This window comes from Triturus cristatus, chromosome 6, assembly GCF_964204655.1.
Source record: "Triturus cristatus chromosome 6, aTriCri1.1, whole genome shotgun sequence".
NCBI classification, from domain to species: domain Eukaryota; kingdom Metazoa; phylum Chordata; class Amphibia; order Caudata; family Salamandridae; genus Triturus; species Triturus cristatus.
The window spans coordinates 1,102,957,665-1,102,983,473 of record NC_140589.1 but is presented as its reverse complement, the minus strand read 5'-3'; positions in this window follow the sequence as shown (position 1 = coordinate 1,102,983,473).

The window sequence follows — 25,809 nt, the reverse complement described above, 5'->3', positions numbered from 1 at the left end:
AGTACGAGTCTAAGACCTTAGCTATTAGGCCAGAGTAAGAGTTAAGACCTTAGCTATTAGGCCAGAGTAAGAGTTAAGACCTTAGCTATTAGGCCAAAGTAAGAGTTAAGACCTTAGCTATTAGGCCAGAGTACGAGTCTAAGACCTTAGCTATCAGGCCATAGTACTAGTCTTACACCATAGCTATTAGGCCAGAGTAAGAGTTAAGACCTTAACCATTAGGCCAGAATACGAGTCTAAGACCTTAGCTATTAGGCCAGAGTAAGAGTTAAGACCTTAACCATTAGGCCAGAGTAAGAGTTAGGACCTTAACCATTAGGCAAGAGTACGAGTCTAAGACCTTAGCTATTAGGCCAGAGTAAGAGTTAAGACCTTAACCATTAGGCCAGAGTACGAGTCTAAGACGTTAGCTATTAGGCCAGAGTAAGAGTTAAGACCTTAACCAGTAGGCCAGAGTAAGAGTTAAGACCTTAACCATTAGTCCAGAGTACGAGTCTAAGACCTTAGCTATTAGGCCAGAGTAAGAGTTAAGACCTTAGCTATTGGGCCAGAGTAAGAGTTAAGACCTTAACCATTAGGCCAGAGTACGAGTCTAAGACCTTAGCTATTAGGCCAGAGTAAGAGTTAAGACCTTAACCTGTAGGCCATAGTACGAGTATAAGACCTTAGCTATTAGGCCAGAGTAAGAGTTAAGAACTTAGCTATCAGGCCAGAGTAAGAGTTAAGACCTTAACCAGTAGGCCAGAGTAAGAGTTAAGACCTTAACCTGTAGGCCAGAGTAGGAGTTGAGACCTAAACCTGTAGGCCATAATATGAGTCTAAGACCTTAGCTAATAAGCCAGAGTAAGAGTTAAGACCTTAGCTATTAGGCCAGAGTAAGAGTTAAGACCTTAACCAGTAGGCCAGAGTAAGAGTTAAGACCTTAACCTGTAGGCCATAGTACGAGTCTAAGACCTTAGCTATTAGGCCAGAGTAAGAGTTAAGACCTTAAACATTAGGCCAGAGTACGAGTCTAAGACCTTAGCTATTAGGCCAGACTAAGAGTTAAGACCTTAGCTATTAGGCCAGAGTACGAGTCTAAGACCTTAGCTATTAGGCCAGACTAAGAGTTAAGACCTTAGCTATTAGGCCAGAGTTAGAGTTAAGACCTTAGCTATTAGGCCTGAGTAAGAGTTAAGACCTTAACCATTAGGCCAGAGTACGAGTCTAAGACCTTAGCTATTAGGCCAGAGTAAGAGTTAAGACCTTAACCATTAGGCCAGAGTAAGAGTTAAGACCTTAACCATTAGGCCAGAGTACGAGTCTAAGACCTTAGCTATTAGGCCAGAGTAGGAGTTAAGACCTTAGCTATTAGGCCAGAGTAAGAGTTAAGACCTTAACCAGTTGGCCAGAGTAAGAGTTAAGCCCTTCACCATTAGGCCAGAGTACGAGTCTAAGACCTTAGCTATTAGGCCAGAGTAAGAGTTAAGACCTTAACCAGTAGGCCAGAGTAAGAGTTAGGACCTTAACCATTAGGCCAGAGTACCAGTCTAAGACCTTAGCTATTAGGCCAGAGTAAGAGTTAAGACCTTAGCTATTAGGCCAGAGTAAGAGTTAAGACCTTAACCATTAGGCCAGAGTACGAGTCTAAGACCTTAGCTATTAGGCCAGAGTAAGAGTTAAGACCTTAACCAGTAGGCCAGAGTAAGAGTTAAGAACTTAACCTGTAGGCCATAGTACGAGTCTAAGACCTTAGCTATTAGGCCAGAGTAAGAGTTAGGACCTTAGCTATTAGGCCAGAGTAAGAGTTAAGACCTTAACCATTAGGCCAAAGTACGAGTCTAAGACCTTAGCTATTAGGCCAGAGTAAGAGTTAAGACCTTAGCTATTAGGCCAGAGTAAAAGTTAAGACCTTAACCAGTAGGCCAGAGTGAGAGTTAAGACCTTAACCATTAGGCCAGAGTACGAGTCTAAGACCTTAGCTATTAGGCCAGAGTAAGAGTTAAGACCTTAACCAGTAGCCCAGTGTAAGAGTTAAGACCTTAACCATTAGGCCAGAATACGAGTCTAAGACCTTAGCTATTAGGCCAGAGTACGAGTCTAAGACCTTAGCTATTAGGCCAGAGTAAGAGTTAAGACCTTAGCTATTAGGCCAGAGTAAGAGTTAAGACCTTAACCATTAGGCCAGAGTACGAGTCTAACACCTTAGCTATTAGGCCAGAGTAAGAGTTAAGACCTTAACCATTAGGCCAGAGTATGAGTCTAAGACCTTAGCTATTAGGCCAGAGTAAGAGTTAAGACCTTAACCAGTAGGCCAGAGTAAGAGTCAAGACCATAACCTGTAGGCTATAGTACGAGTCTAAGACCTTAGCTATTAGGCCAGTGTAAGAGTTAAGACCTTAGCTATTAGGCCTGAGTAAGAGTTAAGACCTTAACCATTAGGCCAGAGTACGAGTCTAAGACATTAGCTATTAGGCCAGAGTAAGAGTTAAGACCTTAACCATTAGGCCAGAGTAAGAGTTAAGACCTTAACCATTAGGCCAGAGTACGAGTCTAAGACCTTAGCTATTAGGCCAGAGTACGAGTCTAAGACCTTAGCTATTAGGCCAGAGTAAGAGTTAAGACCTTAACCTGTAGGCCATAGTACGAGTATAAGACCTTAGCTATTAGGCCAGAGTAAGAGTTAAGAACTTAGCTATCAGGCCAGAGTAAGAGTTAAGACCTTAACCAGTAGGCCAGAGTAAGAGTTAAGACCTTAACCTGAAGGCCAGAGTAAGAGTTGAGACCTAAACCTGTAGGCCATACTATGAGTCTAAGACCTTAGCTAATAGGCCAGAGTAAGAGTTAAGACCTTAGCTATTAGGCCAGGGTAAGAGTTAAGACCTTAACCAGTAGGCCAGAGTAAGAGTTAAGACCTTAACCTGTAGGCCATAGTACGAGTCTAAGACCTTAGCTATTAGGCCAGAGTAAGAGTTAAGACCTTAACCATTAGGCCAGAGTACGAGTCTAACACCTTAGCTATTAGGCCAGAGTAAGAGTTAAGACCTTAAACATTAGGCCAGAGTACGAGTCTAAGACCTTAGCTATTAGGCCAGACTAAGAGTTAAGACCTTAGCTATTGGGCCAGAGTAAGAGTTAAGACCTTAACCATTAGGCCAGAGTACGAGTCTAAGACCTTAGCTATTAGGCCAGAGTAAGAGTTAAGACCTTAACCAGTAGGCCAGAGTAAGAGTTAAGACCTTAACCATTAGTCCAGAGTACGAGTCTAAGACCTTAGCTATTAGGCCAGAGTAAGAGTTAAGACCTTAGCTATTAGGCCAGAGTAAGAGTTAAGACCTTAACCAGTAGGCCATAGTACGAGTCTAAGACCTTAGCTAGTAGGCCAGAGAAAGAGTTAAGACCTTAACCAGTAGGCCAGAGTAAGAGTTAAGAACTTAACCTGTAGGCCATAGTACGAGTCTAAGACCTTAGCTATTAGGCCAGAGTAAGAGTTAAGACCTTAGCTATTAGGCCAGATTAAGAGTTAAGACCTTAATCATTAGGCCAAAGTACGAGTCTAAGACCTTAGCTATTAGGCCAGAGTAAGAGTTAAGACCTTAGCTATTAGGCCAGAGTAAAAGTTAAGACCTTAACCAGTAGGCCAGAGTAAGAGTTAAGACCTTAACCGTTAGGCCAGAGTACGAGTCTAAGACCTTAGCTATTAGGCCAGAGTAAGAGTTAAGACCTTAACCAGTAGGCCAGTGTAAGAGTTAAGACCTTAACCATTAGGCCAGAGTCTGAGTCTAAGACCTTAGCTATTAGGCCAGAGTACGAGTCTAAGACCTTAGCTATTAGGCCAGAGTAAGAGTTAAGACCTTAGCTATTAGGCCAGAGTACGAGTCTAAGACCTTAGCTATTAGGCCAGAGTATGAGTCTAAGACCTTAGCTATTAGGCCAGAGTAAGAGTTAAGACCTTAGCTATTAGGCCAGAGTAAGAGTTAAGACCTTAGCTATTAGGCCAGAGTACGAGTCTAAGACCTTAGCTATCAGGCAATAGTACTAGTCTTACACCATAGCTATTAGGCCAGAGTAAGAGTTAAGACCTTAACCATTAGGCCAGAATACGAGTCTAAGACCTTAGCTATTAGGTCAGAGTAAGAGTTAAGACCTTAACCATTAGGCCAGAGTAAGAGTTAGGACCTTAACCATTAGGCAAGAGTACGAGTCTAAGACGTTAGCTATTAGGCCAGAGTAAGAGTTAAGACCTTAACCAGTAGGCCAGAGTAAGAGTTAAGACCTTAACCATTAGTCCAGAGTACGAGTCTAAGACCTTAGCTATTAGGCCAGAGTAAGAGTTAAGACCTTAGCTATTGGGCCAGAGTAAGAGTTAAGACCTTAACCATTAGGCCAGAGTATGAGTCTAAGACCTTAGCTATTAGGCCAGAGTAAGAGTTAAGACCTTAACCTGTAGGCCATAGTACGAGTATAAGACCTTAGCTATTAGGCCAGAGTAAGAGTTAAGAACTTAGCTATCAGGCCAGAGTAAGAGTTAAGACCTTAACCAGTAGGCCAGAGTAAGAGTTAAGACCTTAACCTGTAGGCCAGAGTAGGAGTTGAGACCTAAACCTGTAGGCCATACTATGAGTCTAAGACCTTAGCTAATAAGCCAGAGTAAGAGTTAAGACCTTAGCTATTAGGCCAGAGTAAGAGTTAAGACCTTAACCAGTAGGCCAGAGTAAGAGTTAAGACCTTAACCTGTAGGCCATAGTACGAGTCTAAGACCTTAGCTATTAGGCCAGAGTAAGAGTTAAGACCTTAACCATTAGGCCAGAGTACGAGTCTAACACCTTAGCTATTAGGCCAGAGTAAGAGTTAAGACCTTAAACATTAGGCCAGAGTACGAGTCTAAGACCTTAGCTATTAGGCCAGACTAAGAGTTAAGACCTTAGCTATTAGGCCAGAGTACGAGTCTTAGACCTTAGCTATTAGGCCAGACTAAGAGTTAAGACCTTAGCTATTAGGCCAGAGTTAGAGTTAAGACCTTAGCTATTAGGCCTGAGTAAGAGTTAAGACCTTAACCATTAGGCCAGAGTACGAGTCTAAGACCTTAGCTATTAGGCCAGAGTAAGAGTTAAGACCTTAACCATTAGGCCAGAGTAAGAGTTAAGACCTTAACCATTAGGCCAGAGTACGAGTCTAAGACCTTAGCTATTAGGCCAGAGTAGGAGTTAAGACCTTAGCTATTAGGCCAGAGTAAGAGTTAAGACCTTAACCAGTTGGCCAGAGTAAGAGTTAAGCCCTTCACCATTAGGCCAGAGTACGAGTCTAAGACCTTAGCTATTAGGCCAGAGTAAGAGTTAAGACCTTAACCAGTAGGCCAGAGTAAGAGTTAAGACCTTAACCATTAGGCCAGAGTACCAGTCTAAGACCTTAGCTATTAGGCCAGAGAAAGAGTTAAGACCTTAGCTATTAGGCCAGAGTAAGAGTTAAGACCTTAACCATTAGGCCAGAGTACGAGTCTAAGACCTTAGCTATTAGGCCAGAGTAAGAGTTAAGACCTTAACCAGTAGGCCAGAGTAAGAGTTAAGAACTTAACCTGTAGGCCATAGTACGAGTCTAAGACCTTAGCTATTAGGCCAGAGTAAGAGTTAAGACCTTAACCATTAGGCCAAAGTACGAGTCTAAGACCTTAGCTATTAGGCCAGAGTAAGAGTTAAGACCTTAGCTATTAGGCCAGAGTAAAAGTTAAGACCTTAACCAGTAGGCCAGAGTGAGAGTTAAGACCTTAACCATTAGGCCAGAGTACGAGTCTAAGACCTTAGCTATTAGGCCAGAGTAAGAGTTAAGACCTTAACCAGTAGCCCAGTGTAAGAGTTAAGACCTTAACCATTAGGCCAGAATACGAGTCTAAGACCTTAGCTATTAGGCCAGAGTACGAGTCTAAGACCTTAGCTATTAGGCCAGAGTAAGAGTTAAGACCTTAACCAGTAGGCCAGAGTAAGAGTTAAGACCTTAACCTGAAGGCCAGAGTAAGAGTTGAGACCTAAACCTGTAGGCCATACTATGAGTCTAAGACCTTAGCTAATAGGCCAGAGTAAGAGTTAAGACCTTAGCTATTAGGCCAGGGTAAGAGTTAAGACCTTAACCAGTAGGCCAGAGTAAGAGTTAAGACCTTAACCTGTAGGCCATAGTACGAGTCTAAGACCTTAGCTATTAGGCCAGAGTAAGAGTTAAGACCTTAACCATTAGGCCAGAGTACGAGTCTAACACCTTAGCTATTAGGCCAGAGTAAGAGTTAAGACCTTAAACATTAGGCCAGAGTACGAGTCTAAGACCTTAGCTATTAGGCCAGACTAAGAGTTAAGACCTTAGCTATTGGGCCAGAGTAAGAGTTAAGACCTTAACCATTAGGCCAGAGTACGAGTCTAAGACCTTAGCTATTAGGCCAGAGTAAGAGTTAAGACCTTAACCAGTAGGCCAGAGTAAGAGTTAAGACCTTAACCATTAGTCCAGAGTACGAGTCTAAGACCTTAGCTATTAGGCCAGAGTAAGAGTTAAGACCTTAACCAGTAGGCCAGAGTAAGAGTTAAGACCTTAACCATTAGTCCAGAGTACGAGTCTAAGACCTTAGCTATTAGGCCAGAGTAAGAGTTAAGACCTTAGCTATAAGGCCAGAGTAAGAGTTAAGACCTTAACCAGTAGGCCATAGTACGAGTCTAAGACCTTAGCTAGTAGGCCAGAGAAAGAGTTAAGACCTTAACCAGTAGGCCAGAGTAAGAGTTAAGACCTTAACCTGTAGGCCATAGTACGAGTCTAAGACCTTAGCTATTAGGCCAGAGTAAGAGTTAAGACCTTAGCTATTAGGCCAGAGTAAGAGTTAAGACCTTAATCATTAGGCCAAAGTACGAGTCTAAGACCTTAGCTATTAGGCCAGAGTAAGAGTTAAGACCTTAGCTATTAGGCCAGAGTAAAAGTTAAGACCTTAACCAGTAGGCCAGAGTAAGAGATAAGACCTTAACCGTTAGGCCAGAGTACGAGTCTAAGACCTTAGCTATTAGGCCAGAGGAAGAGTTAAGACCTTAACCAGTAGGCCAGCGTAAGAGTTAAGACCTTAACCATTAGGCCAGAGTCTGAGTCTAAGACCTTAGCTATTAGGCCAGAGTACGAGTCTAAGACCTTAGCTATTAGGCCAGAGTAAGAGTTAAGACCTTAGCTATTAGGCCAGAGTAAGAGTTAAGACCTTAGCTATTAGGCCAGAGTAAGAGTTAAGACCTTAGCTATTAGGCCAGAGTACGAGTCTAAGACCTTAGCTATCAGGCCATAGTACTAGTCTTACACCATAGCTATTAGGCCAGAGTAAGAGTTAAGACCTTAACCATTAGGCCAGAATACGAGTCTAAGACCTTAGCTATTAGGCCAGAGTAAGAGTTAAGACCTTAACCATTAGGCCAGAGTAAGAGTTAGGACCTTAACCATTAGGCAAGAGTACGAGTCTAAGACCTTAGCTATTAGGCCAGAGTAAGAGTTAAGACCTTAACCATTAGGCCAGAGTACGAGTCTAAGACGTTAGCTATTAGGCCAGAGTAAGAGTTAAGACCTTAACCAGTAGGCCAGAGTAAGAGTTAAGACCTTAACCATTAGTCCAGAGTACGAGTCTAAGACCTTAGCTATTAGGCCAGAGTAAGAGTTAAGACCTTAGCTATTGGGCCAGAGTAAGAGTTAAGACCTTAACCATTAGGCCAGAGTACGAGTCTAAGACCTTAGCTATTAGGCCAGAGTAAGAGTTAAGACCTTAACCTGTAGGCCATAGTACGAGTATAAGACCTTAGCTATTAGGCCAGAGTAAGAGTTAAGAACTTAGCTATCAGGCCAGAGTAAGAGTTAAGACCTTAACCAGTAGGCCAGAGTAAGAGTTAAGACCTTAACCTGTAGGCCAGAGTAGGAGTTGAGACCTAAACCTGTAGGCCATAATATGAGTCTAAGACCTTAGCTAATAAGCCAGAGTAAGAGTTAAGACCTTAGCTATTAGGCCAGAGTAAGAGTTAAGACCTTAACCAGTAGGCCAGAGTAAGAGTTAAGACCTTAACCTGTAGGCCATAGTACGAGTCTAAGACCTTAGCTATTAGGCCAGAGTAAGAGTTAAGACCTTAAACATTAGGCCAGAGTACGAGTCTAAGACCTTAGCTATTAGGCCAGACTAAGAGTTAAGACCTTAGCTATTAGGCCAGAGTACGAGTCTAAGACCTTAGCTATTAGGCCAGACTAAGAGTTAAGACCTTAGCTATTAGGCCAGAGTTAGAGTTAAGACCTTAGCTATTAGGCCTGAGTAAGAGTTAAGACCTTAACCATTAGGCCAGAGTACGAGTCTAAGACCTTAGCTATTAGGCCAGAGTAAGAGTTAAGACCTTAACCATTAGGCCAGAGTAAGAGTTAAGACCTTAACCATTAGGCCAGAGTACGAGTCTAAGACCTTAGCTATTAGGCCAGAGTAGGAGTTAAGACCTTAGCTATTAGGCCAGAGTAAGAGTTAAGACCTTAACCAGTTGGCCAGAGTAAGAGTTAAGCCCTTCACCATTAGGCCAGAGTACGAGTCTAAGACCTTAGCTATTAGGCCAGAGTAAGAGTTAAGACCTTAACCAGTAGGCCAGAGTAAGAGTTAGGACCTTAACCATTAGGCCAGAGTACCAGTCTAAGACCTTAGCTATTAGGCCAGAGTAAGAGTTAAGACCTTAGCTATTAGGCCAGAGTAAGAGTTAAGACCTTAACCATTAGGCCAGAGTACGAGTCTAAGACCTTAGCTATTAGGCCAGAGTAAGAGTTAAGACCTTAACCAGTAGGCCAGAGTAAGAGTTAAGAACTTAACCTGTAGGCCATAGTACGAGTCTAAGACCTTAGCTATTAGGCCAGAGTAAGAGTTAGGACCTTAGCTATTAGGCCAGAGTAAGAGTTAAGACCTTAACCATTAGGCCAAAGTACGAGTCTAAGACCTTAGCTATTAGGCCAGAGTAAGAGTTAAGACCTTAGCTATTAGGCCAGAGTAAAAGTTAAGACCTTAACCAGTAGGCCAGAGTGAGAGTTAAGACCTTAACCATTAGGCCAGAGTACGAGTCTAAGACCTTAGCTATTAGGCCAGAGTAAGAGTTAAGACCTTAACCAGTAGCCCAGTGTAAGAGTTAAGACCTTAACCATTAGGCCAGAATACGAGTCTAAGACCTTAGCTATTAGGCCAGAGTACGAGTCTAAGACCTTAGCTATTAGGCCAGAGTAAGAGTTAAGACCTTAGCTATTAGGCCAGAGTAAGAGTTAAGACCTTAGCTATTAGGCCAGCGTACGGTTCTAAGACCTTAGCTATTAAGCCAGAGTACGAGTCTAAGACCTTAGCTATTAGGCCAGAGTAAGAGTTAAGACCTTAGCTATTAGGTCAGAGTACGAGTCTAAGACCTTAGCTATCAGGCCATAGTACGAGTCTTACACTATAGCTATTAGGCCAGAGTAAGAGTTAAGACCTTAACCATTAGGCCAGAATACAAGTCTAAGACCTTAGCTATTAGGCCAAAGTAAGAGTTAAGACCTTAACCATTAGGCCAGAGTAAGAGTTAAGACCTTAACCATTAGGCAAGAGTACGAGTCTAAGACCTTAGCTATTAGGCCAGAGTAAGAGTTAAGACCTTAGCTATTAGGCCAGAGTAAGAGTTAAGACCTTAACCAATAGGCCAGAGTAAGAGTTAAGACCTTCACCATTAGGCCAGAGTACGTGTCTAAGACCTTAGCTATTAGGCCAGAGTAAGAATTAAGACCTTAGCTATTAGGCCAGAGTAAAAGTTAAGACCTTAACCAGTAGGCAAGAGTAAGAGTTAAGACCTTAACCATTAGGCCAGAGTACGAGTCTAAGACCTTAGCTATTAGGCCAGAGTAAGAGTTAAGACCTTAACCAGTAGGCCAGTGTAAGAGTCAAGACCTTAACCATTAGGCCAGAGTATGAGTCTAAGACCTTAGCTATTAGGCCAGAGTAAGAGTTAAGACCTTAACCAGTAGGCCAGAGTAAGAGTTAAGACCTTAACCATTAGGCCAGAGTACCAGTCTAAGACCTTAGCTATTAGGCCAGAGTAAGAGTTAAGACCTTAGCTATTAGGCCAGAGTAAGAGTTAAGACCTTAACCATTAGGCCAGAGTACGAGTCTAAGACCTTAGCTATTAGGCCAGAGTAAGAGTTAAGACATTAACCAGTAGGCCAGAGTAAGAGTTAAGAACTTAACCTGTAGGCCATAGTACGAGTCTAAGACCTTAGCTATTAGGCCAGAGTAAGAGTTAAGACCTTAGCTATTAGGCCAGAGTAAGAGTTAAGACCTTAACCATTAGGCCAAAGTACGAGTCTAAGACCTTAGCTATTAGGCCAGAGTAAGAGTTAAGACCTTAGCTATTAGGCCAGAGTAAAAGTTAAGGCCTTAACCAGTAGGAAAGAGTAAGAGTTAAGACCTTAACCATTAGGCCAGAGTACGAGTCTAAGACCTTAGCTATTAGGCCAGAGTAAGAGTTAAGACCTTAACCAGTAGGCCAGTGTAAGAGTTAAGACCTTAACCATTAGGCCAGAGTACGAGTCTAAGACCTTAGCTATTATGCCAGAGTAAGAGTTAAGACCTTAACCAGTAGGCCAGAGTAAGAGTTAAGACCTTAACCATTAGGCCAGAGTACGAGTCTAAGACCTTAGCTATTAGGCCAGAGTAAGAGTTAAGACCTTAACCAGTAGGCCAGTGTAAGAGTTAAGACCTTAACCATTAGGCCAGAGTATGAGTCTAAGACCTTAGCTATTAGGCCAGAGTAAGAGTTAAGACCTTAACCAGTAGGCCAGTGTAAGAGTTAAGACCTTAACCATTAGGCCAAAGTACGAGTCTAAGACCTTAGCTATTAGGCCAGAGTACGAGTCTAAGACCTTAGCTATTAGGCCAGAGTAAGAGTTAAGACCTTAGCTATTAGGCCAGAGTAAGAGTTAAGACCTTAGCTATTAGGCCAGAGTACGAGTCTAAGACCTTAGCTATTAGGCCAGAGTAAGAGTTAAGACCTTAACCAGTAGGCCAGTGTAAGAGTTAAGACCTTAACCATTAGGCCAGAGTACGAGTCTAAGACCTTAGCTATTAGGCCATAGTACGAGTCTAAGACCTTAGCTATTAGGCCAGAGTAAGAGTTAAGACCTTAGCTATTAGGCCAGAGTAAGAGTTAAGACCTTAGCTATTAGGCCAGAGTACGAGTCTAAGACCTTAGCTATTAGGCCAGATTAAGAATTAAGACCTTAGCTATTAGGCCAGAGTACGAGTCTAAGACCTTAGCTATTAGGCCAGAGTACGAGTCTAAGACCTTAGCTATTAGGCCAGAGTAACAGTTAAGACCTTAGCTATTAGGCCAGAGTACGAGTCTAAGACCTTAGCTATTAGGCCAGAGTAAGAGTTAAGACCTTAACCAGTAGGCCAGTGTAAGAGTTAAGACCTTAACCATTAGGCCAGAGTACGAGTCTAAGACCTTAGCTATTAGGCCAGAGTACGAGTCTAAGACCTTAGCTATTATGCCAGAGTAAGAGTTAAGACCTTAGCTGTTAGGCCAGAGTAAGAGTTAAGACATTAACCAGTAGGCCAGAGTAAGAGTTAAGAACTTAACCTGTAGGCCATAGTACGAGTCTAAGACCTTAGCTATTAGGCCAGAGTAAGAGTTAAGACCTTAGCTATTAGGCCAGAGTAAGAGTTAAGACCTTAACCATTAGGCCAAAGTACGAGTCTAAGACCTTAGCTATTAGGCCAGAGTAAGAGTTAAGACCTTAGCTATTAGGCCAGAGTAAAAGTTAAGGCCTTAACCAGTAGGCAAGAGTAAGAGTTAAGACCTTAACCATTAGGCCAGAGTACGAGTCTAAGACCTTAGCTATTAGGCCAGAGTAAGAGTTAAGACCTTAACCAGTAGGCCAGAGTAAGAGTTAAGACCTTAACCATTAGGCCAGAGTACGAGTCTAAGACCTTAGCTATTAGGCCAGAGTAAGAGTTAAGACCTTAACCAGTAGGCCAGTGTAAGAGTTAAGACCTTAACCATTAGGCCAGAGTATGAGTCTAAGACCTTAGCTATTAGGCCAGAGTAAGAGTTAAGACCTTAGCTATTAGGCCAGAGTAAAAGTTAAGGCCTTAACCAGTAGGCAAGAGTAAGAGTTAAGACCTTAACCATTAGGCCAGAGTACGAGTCTAAGACCTTAGCTATTAGGCCAGAGTAAGAGTTAAGACCTTAACCAGTAGGCCAGAGTAAGAGTTAAGACCTTAACCATTAGGCCAGAGTACGAGTCTAAGACCTTAGCTATTAGGCCAGAGTAAGAGTTAAGACCTTAACCAGTAGGCCAGTGTAAGAGTTAAGACCTTAACCATTAGGCCAGAGTATGAGTCTAAGACCTTAGCTATTAGGCCAGAGTAAGAGTTAAGACCTTAACCAGTAGGCCAGTGTAAGAGTTAAGACCTTAACCATTAGGCCAGAGTACGAGTCTAAGACCTTAGCTATTAGGCCAGAGTACGAGTCTAAGACCTTAGCTATTAGGCCAGAGTAAGAGTTAAGACCTTAGCTATTAGGCCAGAGTAAGAGTTAAGACCTTAGCTATTAGGCCAGAGTAAGAGTTAAGACCTTAACCAGTAGGCCAGTGTAAGAGTTAAGACCTTAACCATTAGGCCAGAGTACGAGTCTAAGACCTTAGCTATTAGGCCATAGTACGAGTCTAAGACCTTAGCTATTAGGCCAGAGTAAGAGTTAAGACCTTAGCTATTAGGCCAGAGTAAGAGTTAAGACCTTAGCTATTAGGCCAGAGTACGAGTCTAAGACCTTAGCTATTAGGCCAGATTAAGAGTTAAGACCTTAGCTATTAGGCCAGAGTACGAGTCTAAGACCTTAGCTATTAGGCCAGAGTACGAGTCTAAGACCTTAGCTATTAGGCCAGAGTAAGAGTTAAGACCTTAGCTATTAGGCCAGAGTAAGAGTTAAGACCTTAGCTATTAGGCCAGAGTAAGAGTTAAGACCTTAACCAGTAGGCCAGTGTAAGAGTTAAGACCTTAACCATTAGGCCAGAGTACGAGTCTAAGACCTTAGCTATTAGGCCAGAGTACGAGTCTAAGACCTTAGCTATTATGCCAGAGTAAGAGTTAAGACCTTAGCTGTTAGGCCAGAGTAAGAGTTAAGACCTTAGCTATTAGGCCAGAGTACGAGTCTAAGACCTTAGATATTAGCCCAGAGTACGAGTCTAAGACCTTAGCTATTAGGCCAGAATAAGAGTTAAGACCTTAGCTATTAGGCCAGAGTAAGAGTTAAGACCTTAGCTATTAGGCCAGAGTACAAGTCTAAGACCTTAGCTATTAGGCCAGAATAAGAGTTAAGACCTTAGCTATTAGGCCAGACGAAGAGTTAAGGCCGTAACCATTAAGCCAGAGTACGAGTCTAAGACCTTAGCTATTTAGCCAGAGTAAGAGTTAAGACCTTAGCTATTAGGCCAGAGTAAGAGTTAAGACCTTAACCATTACGCCAGAGTACGATTCTAAGACCTTAGCTATTAGGCCAGAGTAAGTGTTAAGACCTGAGCTATTATGCCAGACTGTGAGTTAAGACCTTAATCAGTAGGCCAGAGTAAGAGTTAAGACTTTAACCAGTAGGCCAGAGTAAGAGTTAGGACCTTAACCATTAGGCCAGAGTATGAGTCTAAGACCTTAGCTATTAGGCCAGAGTAAGAGTTAAGACCTTAACCAGTAGGCCAGAGTAAGAGTTAAGACCTTAACCTGTAGGCCATAGTACGAGTCTAAGACCTTAGCTATTAGGCCAGAGTAAGAGTTAAGACCTTAACCAGTCGGCCAGAGTAAGAGTTAAGACCTTAACCAGTAGGCCAGAGTACGAGTCTAACACCTTAGCTATTAGGCCAGAGTAAGAGTTAAGACCTTAACCAGTAGGCCAGAGAAAGAGTTAAGACCTTAACCATTAGACCAGAGTACGAGTCTAAGACCTTAGCTATTAGGCCAGAGTAAGAGTTAAGACCTTAACAAGTAGGCCAGAGTAAGAGTTAAGACCTTAACCAGTAGGCCAGAGTACGAGTCTAAGACCTTAGCTATTAGGCCAGAGTAAGAGTTAAGACCTTAGCTATTAGGCCATGAGTAAGAGTTAAGACGTTAACCATTAAGCCAGAGTAAGAATAAAGACCTAAAACATTAGGCCAGAGAAAGAGTCTAAGACCTTAACCATTAGGCCGGAGTAAGAGCTAAGACCTTAACCATTAGGCCAGAGTAAGAGTTAAGACCTTAACCATTAGGCCAGAGTAAGAGTTAAGACCTTAGCTATTAGGCCAGAGTAAGAGTTAAGACCTTAACCATTAGGCCAGAGTATGAGTCTAAGACCTTAGCTATTAGGCCAGAGTAAGAGTTAAGACCTTAACCAGTAGGCCAGAGTAAGAGTTAAGACCTTAACCATTAGTCCAGAGTACGAGTCTAAGACCTTACCTATTAGGCCAGAGTAAGAGTTAAGACCTTAGCTATTAGGCCATGAGTAAGAGTTAAGACGTTAACCATTAAGCCAGAGTAAGAATAAAGACCTAAAACATTAGGCCAGAGAAAGAGTCTAAGACCTTAACCATTAGGCCGGAGTAAGAGCTAAGACCTTAACCATTAGGCCAGAGTAAGAGTTAAGACCTTAACCATTAGGCCAGAGTAAGAGTTAAGACCTTAGCTATTGGGCCAGAGTAAGAGTGAAGACATTAACCATTAGGCCAGAGTACGAGTCTAAGACCTTAGCTATTAGGCCAGAGTAAGAGTTAAGACCTTAACCATTAGGCCAGAGTACGAGTCTAAGACCTTAGCTATTAGGCCAGAGTAAGAATTAAGACCTTAGCTATTAGGCCTGAGTAAGAGTTAAGACCTTAGCTATTAGGCCAGAGTACGAGTTAAGACCTTAACCAGTAGGCCAGAGTAAGAGTTAAGACCTTAACCTGTAGGCCAGAGTAGGAGTTAAGACCTAAACCTGTAAGCCATACTATGAGTCTAAGACCTTAGCTACTAGGCCAGAGTAAGAGTTAAGACCTTAGCTATTAGGCCAGAGTAAGAGCTAAGACCTTAACCAGTAGGCCAGAGTAAGAGTTAAGACCTTAACCTGTAGGCCATAGTACGAGTCTAAAACCTTAGCTATTAGGCCAGAGTAAGAGTTAAGACCTTAACCAGTAGGCCAGAGTAAGAGTTAAAACCTTAACCTGTAGGCCAGAGTATGAGTCTAAGACCTTAGATATTAGGCCAGAGTAAGAGTTAAGACCTTAGCTATTAGGCCAGAGTAAGAGTTAAGACCTTAACCATTAGGCCAGAGTACGAGTCTAAGACCTAAGCTATTAGGCCAGAGTAAGAGTTAAGACCTTAGCTATTAGGCCAGAGTAAGAGTTAAGACCTTAACCAGTAGGCGAGAGTGAGAGTTAAGACATTAACCTGTAGGCCATAGTATGAGTCTAAGACCTTAGCTATTAGGCCAGAGTAAGAGTTAAGACCTTGGCTATTAGGCCAGAGTAAGAGTTAATACCTTAACCATTAGACCAGAGTAAGAGTTAAGACCTTAACCATAAGGCCAGAGTATGAGTCTAAGACCTTAACCATAAGGCCAGAGTATGAGTCTAAGACCTTAGCTATTAGGCCAGAGTAAGAGTTAAGACCTTAACCAGTAGGCCAGAGTAAGAGTTAAGACCTTAACCAGTAGGCCAGAGTACGAGTCTAAGATGTTAGCTATTAGGCCAGAGTAAGAGTTAAGACCTTAGCTATTAGGCCATGAGTAAGAGTTAAGACGTTAACCATTAAGCCAGAGTAAGATTAAAGACCTTAAACATTAGGCCAGAGAAAGAGTCTAAGACCTTAACCATTAGGCCGGAGTAAGATCTAAGACCTTTACCATTAGGCCAGAGTAAGAGTTAAGACCTTAACCATTAGGCCAGAGTAAGAGTTAAGACCTTAGCTATTAGGCCAGAGTAAGAGTTAAGACCTTAACCATTAGGCCAGAGTATGAGTCTAAGACCTTAGCTATTAGGCCAGAGTAAGAGTTAAGACCTTAACCAGTAGGCCAGAGTAAGAGTTAAGACCTTAACCATTAGTCCAGAGTACGAGTCTAAGACCTTAGCTATTAGGCAATAGAAAGAGTTAAGACCTTAGCTATTGGGCCAGAGTAAGAGTGAAGACCTTAACCATTAGGCCAGAGTATGAGTCTAAGACCTTAGCTATTAGGCCAGAGTAAGAGTTAAGACCTTAACCATTAGGCCAGAGTACGAGTCTAAGACCTTAGCTATTAGGCCAGAGTAAGAATTAAGACCTTAGCTATTAGCCCTGAGTAAGAGTTAAGACCTTAGCTATTAGGCCAGAGTATGAGTTAAGACCTTAACCAGTAGGCCAGAGTAAGAGTTAAGACCTTAACCTGTAGGCCAGAGTAGGGGTTAAGACCTAAACCTGTAGGCCATACTATGAGTCTAAGACCTTAGCTACTAGGCCAGAGTAAGAGTTAAGACATTAGCTATTAGGCCAGAGTAAGAGCTAAGACCTTAACCAGTAGGCCAGAGTAAGAGTTAAGACCTTAACCTGTAGGCCATAGTACGAGTCTAAAACCTTAGCTATTAGGCCAGAGTAAGAGTTAAGTCCTTAACCAGTAGGCCAGAGTAAGAGTTAAAACCTTAACCTGTAGGCCAGAGTACGAGTCTAAGACCTTAGCTATTAGGCCAGACTAAGAGTTAAGACCTTAGCTATTAGGCCAGAGTAAGAGTTAAGACCTTAACCTGTAGGCCATAGTACGAGTCTTAGACCCTAGCTATTAGGCCAGAGTAAGAGTTAAGACCTTAGCTATTAGGCCAGAGTAAGAATTAAGACCTTAACCAGTAGGCCAGAGTAAGAGTTAAGACCTTAACCTGTAGGCCATAGTACGAGTCTAAGACCTTAGCTATTAGGCCAGAGTAAGAGTTAAGACCTTAACCAATAGGCCAGAGTATGAGTTAAGACCTTAACCATTAGGCCAGAGTACGAGTCTAAGACCTTAGCTATTAGGCCAGAGTACGAGTCTAAGACCTTAGCTAATAGGCCAGAGTAAGAGTTAAGACCTTAACCAGTAGGCCAGAGTAAGAGTTAAGACCTTAACCTGTAGGCCATAGTACGAGTCTAAGACCTTAGCTATTAGGCCAGAGTAAGAGTTAAGACCTTAACCATTAGGTCAGAGTACGAGTCTAAGACCTTAGCTATTAGGCCAGACTAAGAGTTAAGACCTTAGCTATTAGGCCAGAGTACGAGTCTAAGACCTTAGCTATTAGGCCAGAGTAAGAGTTAAGACCTTAACCAGTAGGCCAGAGTAAGAGTTAAGACCTAACCTGTATGCCATTGTACGAGTCTAAGACCTTAGCTATTAGGCCAGAGTAAGAGTTAAGACCTTAACCAATAGGCCAGAGTATGAGTTAAGACCTTAACCATTAGGCCAGAGTACGAGTCTAAGACCTTAGCTATTAGGCCAGAGTAAGAGTTAAGACCTTAGCTATTAGGCCAGAGTAAGAGTTAAGACCTTAGCTATTAGGCCAGAGTATGAGTCTAAGACCTTAGCTATCAGGCCATAGTACGAGTCTTACACCATAGCTATTAGGCCAGAGTAAGAGTTAAGAACTTAACCATTAGGCCAGAATACGAGTCTAAGACCTTCAGCTATTAGGCCAGACTAAGAGTTAAGACCTTAACCTGTAGGCTAGAGTAAGAGTTAAGACCTTAACCTGTAGGCCATAGTACGAGTCTTAGACCCTAGCTATTAGGCCAGAGTAAGAGTTAAGACCTTAGCTATTAGGCCAGAGTAAGAATTAAGACCTTAACCAGTAGGCCAGAGTAAGAGTTAAGACCTTAACCTGTAGGCCATAGTACGTGTCTAAGACCTTAGCTATTAGGCCAGAGTAAGAGTTAAGACCTTAACCAGTAGGCCAGAGTAATAGTTAAGACCTTAACCATTAGTCCAGAGTACGAGTCTAAGACCTTACCTATTAGGCCAGAGTAAGAGTTAAGACCATAGCTATTAGGCCATGAGTAAGAGTTAAGATGTTAACCATTAAGCCAGAGTAAGAATAAAGACCTAAAACATTAGGCCAGAGAAAGAGTCTAAGACCTTAACCATTAGGCCGGAGTAAGAGCTAAGACCTTAACCATTAGGCCAGAGTAAGAGTTAAGACCTTAACCATTAGGCCAGAGTAAGAGTTAAGACCTTAGCTATTGGGCCAGAGTAAGAGTTAAGACCTTAACCAGTAGGCCAGAGTAAGAGTTAAGAACTTAACCTGTAGGCCATAGTACGAGTCTAAGACCTTAGCTATTAGGCCAGAGTAAGAGTTAAGACCTTAGCTATTAGGCCAGAGTACGAGTCTAAGACCTTAGCTATTAGGCCAGAGTAAGAATTAAGACCTTAGCTATTAGGCCTGAGTAAGAGTTAAGACCTTAGCTATTAGGCCAGAGTACGAGTTAAGACCTTAACCAGTAGGCCAGAGTAAGAGTTAAGACCTTAACCTGTAGGCCATAGTACGAGTCTAAAACCTTAGCTATTAGGCCAGATTAAGAGTTAAGACCTTGGCTATTAGGCCAGAGTAAGAGTTAAGACCTTAACCAGTAGGCCAGAGTAAGAGTTAATACCTTAACCATTAGGCCAGAGTAAGAGTTAAGACCTTAACCAGTAGGCCAGAGTAAGAGTTAAGACCTTAACCATTAGGCCAGAGTATGAGTCTAAGACCTTAGCTATTAGGCCAGAGTAAGAGTTAAGACCTTTACCAGTAGGCCAGAGTAAGAGTTAAGACCTTAACCATTAGTCCAGAGTACGAGTCTAAGACCTTAGCTATTAGGCAAGAGAAAGAGTTAAGACCTTAGTGTAGGAGAGTGGAATCTGACTAATGGTTGCCCCCAACTTTTTGCCTGGTATTTAAGTGGTTTTTGACTAGTCTGGCTGGGATCCTGCTATCCAGGACCCCAGCCTATCTGCTTTCTCCCTAAAACTGTTGTGAGTACTCTAGGTACAAACATAATTGGATGCTGGGCATGCCCTTCCAGTCCCTTGTAGATGGTACCCTAGGTACCCAGGGCATGGGTCCCCCAGTAGGCCTACCAGGGCTGCAGCACTTATTGTGCCACCCTGGGACAGCCACCCAAACTGACACCACCAGGCCACTACTGTAGCCTGGGTAAGGTGGTGCTAGCACCCCTTACAGGGACGTAGGTACCCTATGTCCCATACCATTACAACACATATACTCTCATAGGTCACCCCTATGGCAGGCCCTGGTAATCCTACAGGGCTGGGTGCTGAGGTATGTGTGAGGGGGGACCCCTACATGAGTAGGACCTCTCTGCAACCTTCGTAACACCGTTACTGGGTTGTTTGTAGTGTAGCCATACCATATACTCTACCGCATTATAAGTTATTGCGTCATCGGTGTAACTTGGGACTGGCTACACCGAACCATATCGTGTTTGGTGTCAAACATGAAGGAATCATACCCCCAGTCCAGCCATGGGCATGGGGGCACGATTCCCCCTTGCTAGGAGGGTGATATGGGAAAAGCGGTATATTTTAGACACCAATTTAAAGGTGCACGTGTACCACAAAATGGCTACTGTTCACCACCTACACGACTCTGGCTGGCTGTTGCTGGGGAAAATCCCAGCCTCTCCAGCTGGACAATAGGGCTCCTGTGGCAGGGAGGTGCCAGCACCTCCCCAGACAGGATGATGTGGATTGGAACAGGGTGGGTGCACCAAATGTCCATTCAGAGTTGCACGTAGGCAGCTGCAGAGCCCCAACTCTGCATACACCGCCTGGAACCGGTTCAGGGGCATCCTGCCCCTCGCCCAGGCGGGAAACACACAAAGGGGAGTGGGTGTAGCCACCCTTTCCCGCCTCTACTCTGATTGGTAGGCTCGCTTTGGGACCATCCCCTAATCTTGGGGATATATGGGAATAACTTTGCCCTAGAGCCTTAGATTCGTCCAGAACTTCACAGAACTGACCTTCAACGAGCTGCTGCCCAGCTGACCGAAGAAATCTCCCTTGGGATAAAGGAGTTATCCCCCTGCTTGGCAGGCACCTAAAAGACTACAAGATACCCGGTTGGAACTTCGTTGCTCTCACGACCTTCGACGCCTTCCAGCAACCTCGAGGTGGGTCTCCAGTACATCCCAGCGTCCTGTGAGTGTGCCCAGCAAGTCTGAGCACCCTGGACCACGTGGGTGTCAAGATCCCTGCATACCCCGAGACACCGGCCACTTCTTGTCCAGCACACGACCCCGACCAGTGGGGAAGTTGTGCTTTGGCCCATTTCTGAGCCAACCATCCAGCAGCATTTGTGCTGACCCTCAGCTCCCTGGCCCGCTCCGGTGGCCCGTGGGAGCCCTTTTACGCACTCCATTTTGCTGCCTTCCGCGGTCCCTTGTCCCTCGACTTGTGGGCCCTGACGGAGGACAATCTTTGCTTCTAAGAGTTCTCCTGGTTGCTCCAGGCCTGCTCTACGCTCCCTGCAAAGGAGAGCACTCTCAGACCTCGTGGGTCTGCACCAGCAGCTGCTTTGTTCATCTTGCGTGGGTTGCGGTTGCCAATGCTTAGTGGATCCAATCGGGACACTAACACCGCAGCGACCCTCAGCCGACGTGGGACAGTCGCCCTCCAGAAGCTGGCCTTCCTTGAAGCCTCCCGGAGCCCGTGACTGCAGAGCCCAGCTGTACTTCCTACACCTGAAGCACCCGACTTCCACGAGCTCCTTGCTGTGAGCTCCCTGGTCACTTGCTGTGACCCAGACTCTGTCCCCTCTGCTTTCAGGTTCATCTTTATCTTCTCTTCAACTTCAATCTTCACGACTTCAGCGACACTCGCAGCTAGCAGCAGTTTGGACTACTTTCCCATAGGAAATCAGCCCGCGACCCGACACCAGAATCGACCTATGCACCCGGCTTCCCTGGGGCAGGTAACAGTGGTACTTCGGTACTCCAGTGGTGGTGGGCTCCCCAAAGCCTTAAGTCTCAAGTCTTAACTTTGTACTGTTGCTAGAAGTGTCCTTTAACTGTGAATATTCAACCGCGACATTCTCCATAGGCTAACACAGCGATCCCGATAGCAGCTCTTTGCACTGCACGCGTCTCCCGTGGGTCCCCTTCCTCTTAACTGTGGGTGGATTCTGAAGGGGCAAGCGATCCTGAATGCCCTAGGCATTGCCTGTAGAATTGTCGTGGTTCTTATACCACTATTTTAGTATATGGTTTGGTCCCCCCCTGGGGCCCATTGATTTCTGTGCTATTTATTGTGTTTAGAAATGCTTGTTTGAAACGTAACTTTGCCACTAGCCACATAAAGTGACTGTGGGATTCTGTCTAGAATAAATACATATATTTTATATATATACCTGTGTGGGCTACTCTTTCATTTGGTTATTCAAGAGGTTATTATGGTAAAACAATAAGCTTAACAGTCCTTCAAGACTTAGCCTGAAGGCTGCTCTCCACAGCTACCACTAGGATAGCTTTCTTTAAAGGTTGTCTTAAACCTATCATCAATACGAGTCGAATTGGACTGGTGCAAGGTGTCCCTATAACTAGGAACAGCATATGCCAGGCCAACTTCTCACATTGGTGTGCAGCGGTTGGATTCAAGCTTGCCATTGTTTTACCAGATAACAAAGTGAATTTCTAAAGTGAAAGCCACTAGGTACCAAAGGTACATATAAATTCAAGCTAGAATACAATAAGTTCTACTGAACTTAGAGTTGTGTGTAGAGGGTTTAGCACACCTTGACTACAACTCAAGAGAGGGTTCAGTAGGCCACACTTAGTGTAGGTAGATACATCACTACACTAAACATGTCTTCAAGTGGCACTAAGGCTATGGAAGGACCCCAGAGGGTCCCAGTAGATAAGTATGATAATTTCACCTTTGCTGAGCTCAGGGAAATGTGCACCCTTAGGAAACTGAAGACAGAAAGAGGTGCCAACACAAAACGTCTCAAAGAGATCCTGCTCATAGCAGACTTTATGGAGTCCATAGGATCCAGAGGGACGGACAACGTGGGTGGGCACCCCTCAGAAGAGGACACTCCCAGAGTGGAATCTGAAGAGGATCAGGAAGAGGATGAAAATCCTGACCTGGAAGACACAAACCACTCACAGCATGGAAGTGATGGCCCAAGAGGCACTCCTTCCACCCTTAAAAGGAGAGTGGTGGGTCCAAGAAGGAACAGATCCCCCTCAGTGGGATCCAACCATTCTAAGGGATCCAAAGGGTCCTCTGCCTCTTCTCAGAGAAGAGAATCCTCTCATGAGAGGAAATGCAGACTGATCAAATTTGAGCAGGCTAAGCTTCAGCTTAAAAGAGAACAGTTAGCATTAGACAGGGAAACCCTGGAGCTTCAGAAAGCTTCAAAGAAATGGGGTCTAGAGATCCCTGGTGGCAGTGATGAAACCCTTAGAGTTAGAGAGAGAGTCCCTGACAATAGGAACCTCCACAAGATTGTGCCCCCCTATCAGAATGGGGATGATATTCACAAATGGATATCTGCTCTTGAAAGGGCCTGTAGAGTACAGAGGGTCCCTGTAGAGCAGTGGGCAGCAATCCTGTGGCTCTCCTTTTCAGATAAAGGGAGAGACAAGCTCCTCTCTGTAAGAGAAGAGGATGCTGATGATTATTATATCCTGAAAGATGCTTTAATAGATGGGTTTGGCTTAACCACTGATCAATACAGACTTAAGTTCAGAGACACCCAGAAAGCACAAAATCAGGATTGGGTAGACTTTGTGGATTGTGCAACCAAGGCACTGGAAGGTTGGTTAAATGGCAGTAAAGTTAATGATTATCAAGGATTGTATAATCTCATTATGAGGGAGCAGATTTTTAATAATTGTCAGAACCAACTTTTACACCAGCACCTGGTGGACTCTGATCTGACCTCTCCCCAAGAATTGGGAAAGAAGGCAGACAAATGGGTCAGAACCAGGATCAGGCCTAAGAACCAAGTTGGTGACCAGAAGAAGGATTCCACTAAGCCCAAAGAGAAAGGTGGGGATGATAAACAAGAAAAGTCATCTGAAGGGCCCCAACAAACCAGTGCTGGGGGTGGGTCCCAAAATCCTTCCTCTAATAACAAGAAACCCTATTGCCATGTCTGTAAGAAACCTGGCCACTGGAAAACTGACTCCAGCTGTCCTAAAATTGGCAATAAAGAAAATGTTCCTCCAAAACCAGCTCCAACACCTCCTGTTACTACTAGTAGTAATCCCCCAGGTGGTGGGAGTGCACCCAAAAACTTAGTTGGGTTCTCTTTGGGGACACCAGTGGACTCTGGCCTAGCCAGGTCCCCTGCATTAGCAACTATGGTCTGTGATGGTGGCATGGGGTTTGCCAACTTCACCATGAGCCCCAGTATTCTGGGCAGGTACAGACAAGAACCAATAATCAATGGTCAGAAGGCTGTGGCCTATAAGGACACAGGGGCCACTGTCACCATGGTGACCAAGAGGCTAGTGCCCCTAGATCAGCTTTTACCTGGGTTTAGCTATCAGGTGACCAACATTGATGGAGTCAGGAAAGATCATCCCATGGCAGTGATAAATCTCAGCTGGGGAGGAGTCACTGGCCCCAAGAGGGTGGCAGTGTCCCCAAACTTGCCTGTAGATTGTTTACTGGGGAATGATCTAGAAATCTCAGCCTGGGCTGAGGTTGACCACAAGGCCCATTTGAAAATGGTAGGAATTCCTGAGAGAGTGGATGAGACCCTGAGGGCCTCACCTCCACCCCAGGAAAAAATAGAAAGAGTGAAGCCTGAAACTATGGATCACTCTACACAAACAGAGAGCATAGGGGAGGAAGAGCAGTCTTCCCCCCACCAGACTACAGGTAAAGGGCAAGTTTCTCAGGGAACTGACCCTGCCCCTTGTGAAGTAACTGCCCCAGAAGTGGACAGGCTTGGCCTGCCCACCTCTCTGATGGCAGGGGATCCTTCCAAGGTGGTACCCAGTCTGGAGCAGGTATCCTGCCCCTCTCTACCCTGCCTCAGTCAGCCCAGGGCTGCAGAGGTCAGGGAGGTCAGGGGACCCGTATTGGGCCCCTGCCCAGAGGAACCCCCTCATCAAAAGATTAGGGACACCCAGCAGAGTAGTTTCAGCCAGGTGAATATTCCTCTACAAACTGAGGGATCCCCCTTACCCCTAGGTATAGGCACCCCTCAAATGGATGTTGTTGAGCACAGGGAAACCTGGGGCCTAGCTGCCCCAAACCTTCCAGTGCCCTCCACTATTCCAGCCAAAGGGATCCAACCCCCAGCTGTAGGCAGCCAGAGGTTGACCCTTAGGGCCAGATATGACACCGTCATGGGCAGAAAGGCTTCCATAGTGGCCAGTGATCTGAGGAGGTTGAGACCAACCCAAGTAGGGTCTCACTTCCAGACTCAGACACCCCACCAGCCCACCTCTGACCCAAAAACCAATACAGGTAATTTCCCTAGACTTTGGAGAAACTCTAGAACCCCTTGGGGTAGGATTTCCCAAGTGGACCATGACACAGGGAGCAACCATGTTAGTACAGGTTCTTCCTTATATGGCCACTCAGGAAATAAAGGCTTATCTGGACAAGGTTAGCCTTATCTTCTTTCGTTTGGGGGGGGGGTTATGTAGGAGAGTGGAATCTGACTAATGGTTGCCCCCAACTTTTTGCCTGGTATTTAAGTGGTTTTTGACTAGTCTGGCTGGGATCCTGCTATCCAGGACCCCAGCCTATCTGCTTTCTCCCTAAAACTGTTGTGAGTACTCTAGGTACAAACATAATTGGATGCTGGGCATGCCCTTCCAGTCCCTTGTAGATGGTACCCTAGGTACCCAGGGCATGGGTCCCCCAGTAGGCCTACCAGGGCTGCAGCACTTATTGTGCCACCCTGGGACAGCCACCCAAACTGACACCACCAGGCCACTACTGTAGCCTGGGTAAGGTGGTGCTAGCACCCCTTACAGGGACGTAGGTACCCTATGTCCCATACCATTACAACACATATACTCTCATAGGTCACCCCTATGGCAGGCCCTGGTAATCCTACAGGGCTGGGTGCTGAGGTATGTGTGAGGGGGGACCCCTACATGAGTAGGACCTCTCTGCAACCTTCGTAACACCGTTACTGGGTTGTTTGTAGTGTAGCCATACCATATACTCTAACGCATTATAAGTTATTGCGTCATCGGTGTAACTTGGGACTGGCTACACCGAACCATATCGTGTTTGGTGTCAAACATGAAGGAATCATACCCCCAGTCCAGCCATGGGCATGGGGGCACGATTCCCCCTTGCTAGGAGGGTGATATGGGAAAAGCGGTATATTTTAGACACCAATTTAAAGGTGCACGTGTACCACAAAATGGCTACTGTTCACCACCTACACGACTCTGGCTGGCTGTTGCTGGGGAAAATCCCAGCCTCTCCAGCTGGACAATAGGGCTCCTGTGGCAGGGAGGTGCCAGCACCTCCCCAGACAGGATGATGTGGATTGGAACAGGGTGGGTGCACCAAATGTCCATTCAGAGTTGCACGTAGGCAGCTGCAGAGCCCCAACTCTGCATACACCGCCTGGAACCGGTTCAGGGGCATCCTGCCCCTCGCCCAGGCGGGAAACACACAAAGGGGAGTGGGTGTAGCCACCCTTTCCCGCCTCTACTCTGATTGGTAGGCTCGCTTTGGGACCATCCCCTAATCTTGGGGATATATGGGAATAACTTTGCCCTAGAGCCTTAGATTCGTCCAGAACTTCACAGAACTGACCTTCAACGAGCTGCTGCCCAGCTGACCGAAGAAATCTCCCTTGGGATAA